This window comes from Brassica oleracea, chromosome C7 (assembly GCF_000695525.1).
Source record: "Brassica oleracea var. oleracea cultivar TO1000 chromosome C7, BOL, whole genome shotgun sequence".
NCBI lineage: Eukaryota > Viridiplantae > Streptophyta > Magnoliopsida > Brassicales > Brassicaceae > Brassica > Brassica oleracea.
In genome coordinates this window covers 2,997,308-3,004,563 of record NC_027754.1, presented here as the reverse complement: position 1 = coordinate 3,004,563, position 7,256 = coordinate 2,997,308, and positions in this window count along the sequence as shown.

Here is a 7,256-nt window from a genome sequence, read left to right as displayed (position 1 = left end):
TTTTTTAATTTAATCAACTGAAAATAATATCCGTACAATTGTGTGAGTCAAATTCTAGTTTTATTGATGCATGTTATATATTAGTGCTGTATGTTTTAGGTAACATTTTAATTATGCATGTTTTTTTAAATCTCCATTATTAAAATTATGCACGTAAGGATAACTCATGATTTTTTTTGTTGATTAAATGACATTATGTCCAAATTTATTTAAGGATATTTCATTAAGGTAACTGAAAAAACAAACAATAAAATAGGAAGTTTAAATTCATTTAAGCATATTTCATTAATGTAACTGAAAAGACAAGTAATAAATTAGACAGTTTTATTCGTTTTACGATATTTCATCAATGCAACTGAAAAAGACAAGCAAAAAAATAAGGAGTTTAATTAATGAAGTAAGAACATTTTTAAATGGGTACTTCTCTTTTAATAATATAGATGGGTTTTTTTCATTGGGACAGGTTTTTTCTACTAAAAAAAATTCTGAGACCAAAATCTCTAGACATTAAATATATATATGTGTAATGGATTATGGATTATGGATTATGGATTATGAATCCAGACCAGCCCGCATGGATCCGAGATGTGGTTTTAATTTTTAGTTATCTTTTTGTTGTATTTTATTTTTCTGTTTTAAAAAAAAAAATAATTCTAGCTCTATTGTGCTTTAAAAAAAAAAAAAGAAATTGCACCATGTACGCAAAACTTTTTCTCTAATTAGGTAAATACATTAAATCCTAAAAGATGTTGTTTTGATTGTTAGACACCAAAGTTTTAAATTGCTAATATCTGTGTTCTTTTTGTATTATGAACCAATTGACTCCAAAAAAAAATTAGGGGGCTTATTGTATTAGGGATTTGATAAAATTTTGAGGGTTTTAGATCTGGTGTGATTTGGTGGGTTTTAAAGATTTTGTTGGAGATTCTGATGGGGAATTTGGTAAAATTTAAAAACAAAACAAAACAAAAAACCAATTTGGTAAAATCCTTTACTTTTTAATATTTCAAAACCCCCACCGACCAAAGGGAAACGAAGCCAAAATATGAGAAACATGCATGCTTATATGTGATTTTGCTTACCATGCATTCTCTGAGTCAACAACTGTGTTTGTTCATTATGTAATGCCAAGAACATATACATGTCGTGTAATTATATCCTTTTCATTGAGATTGAAAAATACATCATTCGTTCTTCAATTTACATATACGATATTTGTCGTTTGTTAAAGAGTGAAGAATTGACTGATTTAGAGTTGTTTGATTCGTAAGAGAACATTTATCTAACAGCGCATTAACTGCTTCCACGACGGCGCGTGAAACAACCCATCGTGTTCCGAGGCATAAGAGTGTTGGATCCAATCATTTAGGGTAGCCCATTGGCTTAAATAATAAATATTCAAATGTGAAAATGAAATAGGCCTCCGGGTTTTAATAAAAAGTTTAGTTGGCTTAGGTTAAATGAACGAAGAAGTGGAGCAAAGTGCCACATCGCCTTAGCAATAGAGAAATGGAGCAATATATATGTTCCCTTACTATTATTGTTTAAACGACTTTAGGGGTAGGATGGTTCCCTGCGCGCGCCGCCGCCGCCTTCCGGCCGGCTCGGCGTGGGCTTGGATCTTGGTAACGAACCTCCGGTCCAATAAAAAAAATTTTGGATCAAGTTAAGCTCAACTTTTTTGTCATTCAATTAGGAAAAAAAACAGCATGCAAGTTTATTTAAAACGACAAGTAGTTTGTCTAGAAAATTTTATCCTCTCGAAATTTTTAAACGAGATAAGAGAGTCTTGGGGAATAAGTTTTTGAAACTCAAATTCCCGTGATCTCCGCGAGATTTCCACCAAGTTTAGTTGGCTTAGGTTAAATGAACGAAGAAGTGGAGCAAAGTGCCACATCGCCTTATCAAGAGAGAAATGGAGCAATATATATATGTTCCCTTACTATTATTGCTTAAACGACTTTAGGGGGTAGGATGGTTCCCTGCGCGCGCCGCCGCCGCCTTCCGGCCGGCTCGGCATGGGCTTGGATCTTGGTAGCGGACCTCCGGTCCAATAAAAAAAATTTTGGATCAAATTAAGCTCAACTTTTTTGCCATTCAATTAGGAAAAAAAACAACATGCAAGTTTATTTAAAACGACAAGTAGTTTGTCTAGAAAATTTTATCCTCTCGAAATTTTTAAACGAGATAAGAGAGTCTTGGGGAATAAGTTTTTGAAACTCAAATTCCCGTGATCTCCGCGAGATTTCCACCAACGTGCGCATGCGCTGCATCAGTTACGGAAAGTGGCTCGTCTTCTCCTCTTTAAAAACTCGTCTCCTCCTTCATTTCTCATTAAGTTTTTACGCAACAAAAATCACAAAATCCCTCAGCGTAAGTCTAGAGAGTGTTTCGTAGATATATTAGTTCGTTAGAGCATTCACGAGTGAAGCGTGAATTGTCCGTCATGGTTGTATTATGAAACTCGATATTCGTACAGTTCTGTCTCACAACGGAGTGAATATTCAGGAAAGAGATTGTATCTCGCCTCCATGTCCGTTTCTGAAAAATGGTTTTGTTATCTCGGTTTCTATCCGAGTTTGACAATCGTTTCCTTCCTTAAATCACGTTATTTATTATTGTTATTTCAATTCGGTTTTTGGCTTTTACAATCTTAACTCTGAATAGCTTCTTTTCATAAGCGTTTATCGGATTGAAAAAAACGTTTTATTAAACGGTTTATTCAATGATTTGAAAATGATTTTAGAACGGTGTTTGCGATTTGCTTTATAGCACTTCCGCTAAACGTTTCTTATCTATCTCATAACAGTGTTTGTGATTTGCTTTGTAGCACTTCCGCGAAATGTTTGTTACTTATCTCATAATGGTTTGCATTTTGCTCTGTAGCACTACTGCGAAACATTTATAGATATATGATTCTTAAAACGTTTTCAAAACAATTTGTTTCCACGAACGCTTTCTAAAGCGAGTTTGTGAAACAATCTACAGTCTACACAAAACGGTTTCTGCAAACGCTTTTAAGCGAGTTTGCTAAACGTCTTCTAAGACTTATATCGATACGATTTGGTGGTTTGAAATGCTTTTGCGATCTACTATAAACACCAAAAATGACAATCGATTTTAGACTATTATTTTTATTTAAAATAATATGTTATTTGTTGATTGGAGTTTTAATCTGTTTTTCATGTTTTCTCTACAGGAAAACAATGACGAAGGATAACAACACCCCCATTGACACCACAAATGTCATTCAGACTCCACTGAACGTTGTAGCAACTGATGCAACTGGCGTGATAATCTCTGGAACCAACACTGCATCAACCGCTGCAGCAACAACAACAAGTACCCTTCCAGTGGGTAATGCTGCTGATGAAACCACGCACCGTAGCCTATTCGGTGCTGGTCTTTATTAGACATGTTCAGTTTCAGGAACCACAAGTGGTCCGGTGGCAGTTCAAACTCCTCCGTCTGTACCTAGTGTGTTCACTCAAGGACTGATGCCAGACAAGTTTGATGTCAAAGGCTTCAAAACGTGGCAGAAGAAGATGATGTTCTTCCTGACAACCATGACGCTGGACAAGTTCATCCAAGAGGACAAGCCCCTTGTTCCTTACGGAATTGATGATGTGCACACTCTCGCAAGTGTTAACATATGGGTGCATTCTGACTTCATCTGCAAAGGTTACATTTTGGGTCGCCTCATTGACCCATTGTACCGTGTCTACTGTGAGATCCCCACGGCAAAAGAACTTTGGAGATCATTGGACAAGAAGTATAGAGGTGATGACGCTGGCTGCCAGAAGTATGTGGTCTCAAAATTCCATGACTTCAAAATTGTGGATTCAAAACCCATCATGGATCAGGTGGAAGCGTTTCAGCTCTTGCCATGAAATCGTTGCTGAAGGAATGTCCATCTGCGAGACATTCACAACTCTCAGGTTCATTTAAAAGCTTCCTCCAAGCTATGCGGATTTCAAGAACTACTTGAAGCACAAGAAGAAGAAGATGGGGCTCGAGGAGCTCATCATGAGGCTTCATATAGAATCCAGAAACCAAACTGCTGACAAGGTCACAGCTAAGGAGCATAGTGTCAACATGGCTGAGCACAAAGGCAAAGGAAAGGTACACGCCAATTCTCCTGCCAAGCCTTCCAAAACTGCTGCAGCCCTGAAGGCTTCTGGAAAAAACTTCAAGAACAAAGGCATTGAAATCAATGCGAATGCGAATGTGGAGAAGTTCAGGGGGAAATGTCACTACTGCCACAAAGTGGGGCACAAGAAGAAGAAGATGGGGCTCGAGGAGCTCATCATGAGGCTTCATATAGAATCCAGAAACCAAACTGCTGACAAGGTCACAGCTAAGGAGCATAGTGTCAACATGGCTGAGCACAAAGGCAAAGGAAAGGCACGCGCCCATTCTCCTGCCAAACCTTCCAAAACTGCTGCAGTCCTGAAGGCTTCTGGGAAAAACTGCAAGAACAAAGGCATTGAAATCAATGCGAATGTGGAGAAGTTCAAGGGGAAGTATCACTACTGCCACAAAGTGGGATACAAGAGTGTTGAGTGTCGCAGCAAGATCAGAGATGAGAAGCATCAAGCAAATATCACTGAGGAGGATCTCGTTGCAATGGTGACTGAGGCCAACATGGTTGAAGGGAGCAACCCCAAGGAATGGTGGTATGACACAGGAGCGACCACCCACATTTTCACTGATAGGGCGATGTTCAGCACTTATCAGAAAAGCAAGACTCGGGAGAAGCTGTTCATGGGAAACACTGCAGTCTCAAAGATTGAAGGCCGCGGCAATGTGGCTTTGAAGATGACATCTGGATGTGAAGGCCGCGGCAATGTGGTTTTGAAAATGACATCTGGACGTGAAGTCACTCTGACAAATGTGAAGCATGTGTCTGACATGAGGAAGAATTTGGTCTCGGGAACCTTGCTCGGCAAGAAGGGATTCGCCACAAGTTTTGAGGCGGACAAGCTCGTGATTAAGAAGAATGAGATGTATTTGGGAAAGGGGTATGTTAAGGATGGACTTGTCAAGATGAATGTAATGACAGTCCCTCCAAAAGTTGTAACTCCAAAAGTTTAATGAATAAGAAAGAGCTAGTTGTTGATTTGGTTGTGTCTTTTAATATATGGCATGAAAGATTAGGCCATATAAACTATAAATCTATACAAAGATTAATGAATTTAAATCTAATCCCTAAATGTAAAATAAGTAAACAAAAATGTGAAGTATGTGTACAGGCTAAGCTCACAAAAACGTCATCACCTCATGTTGAAAGAACTGACAAACCTCTAGATTTAATTCACACTGATTTATGTGATTTAAAATACATACAAACTAGAGGTGGGAAAAGTACTGTGTGACTTTCATACATGATTGTACAAAATATTGTTATGTATATTTATTACATAGCAAAGATAAAACCTTAGAAAAATTCAAAGAATTTAAACTCGAGGTCGAAAATTAGCTTAAAATAACAATTAAAGTAGTTAAAAGCGACAGAGGAGGCGAGTACGATGGTCCATTTAATGCATTTTGTAAACAACATGGAATAATCCATCAAACTACAGCTCCTTACTCACCATAATCTAATGGAGTAGCTGAACGCAAAAATCGAACTCTAAAAGAGATGATGAATGCAATGTTGCAGGAATCTGGATTACCCCAGAACATGTGCGGGGAAGCGTTGCTTACCACTAATTATACCCTCAACAAAATTCCACACAAAGTAACTGGCAAAACTCCATATGAGTTATGAAAATGTAATTTACCTTCGTATAAATACCTTAAAGTGTGGGGGTGCTTACCAAAAGTTGCGGTACCGCCACAAAAAAGGTCACTATTGGACCTAAAACAGTGGATTCTTCATCGGATATGCACATAACAATAGTGCTTATCGATTTATGGTACATAAAACTGAAATATCAGACATTCATGTAAATACAGTCATGGAATCAAGAAATGCATCTTTCTTCGAATATATTTTTCTATACAAGGAAAAACAAGGTTCAAAATGAACTCGAAAAGAAAGAGGCAACGACAAGGATTCATAAACTGAGACAAACGTAGAAATTTCTATAAATGATATTTCAGAAAGTGAAGAAAAAGATGAACCTCGAAGAAGCAAAAAAGCTCGAAAGGGAAAATCTTTTGGTGAGATTTTCTTAATGACATTTTTAGTAGAAAATGTTCCAAAAATTTTGGCAGAAGCCATGGCTTCACCAGAAGCTCCATTTTGGAACGAAGCTGTCAGAAGTGAATTTGATTCTATCATGCAAAATTATACATGGTACATAACAGATTTACCACCTAGCTGCAAAGCATTAGGAAATAGATGGATAATGACACGAAAACCTGGTGGAAAATACAAATCTAGGCTTGTAATTCAAAGATTCCGACAGAAGAAAGGTTTTGACTATTTTGATACATATTCTCCAATAACGAGAATAACATCAATAAGACTGATGATAGCAATCACAGCCTTAAGAGACCTAGAAATCCATCAAACTGATGTAGAAACCGCTTTTCTAAATGGTGATTTAGAAGAGAAAATTTACATGAAACAACCTAAAAGTTTTGTCATTCCCGGACAGGAAGACAAAGTATGTCAACTTGTAAAGTCACTTTATGGGCTTAAACAAACTCCTAAACAATGGCACGAAAAATTTGACAATACAATGATGTCAAATGGTTTCAAAATAAATGAATGTGACAAATTCATATACTACCAAAAATGTGTATGTTTTGCTATGTCTATATGTAGATGATATGCTCTTTATTGGAAACAATACAGACATTATCAATCAAACAAAGAACATGATCAAAGGGAAATTTGAGATGAAAGACTTGAGATTAGTAGATGTAATTCTCGGGATTAAAGTCACAAGAAATTCAAACGGAATTATCTTAACCCAATCTTATTATGCTCAAACAATATTAGAGAGATTTAAAAATTACTCTAATGGTATGGAAAAAAACTCTGTTAGATCCCCAAATGCACTTGACAAAGAATTCAGATGAAGTGGTTTCACAAAACGAGTATGCACGTGTGATCGAAAGTCTCATGTACTTGACCAATTGTACTAGACCAGATCTAGCGCATGCAGTAAACGTACTTAGTCGATATACACGTAATCCAGGTCATACATACTGGAAAGCTATAATGAGTGTACTCAATTACTTGCGCTACACCAAAGATTTTGGGCTTCACTATGGTAAAGAACCAGCAGTTTTAGAAGGATACA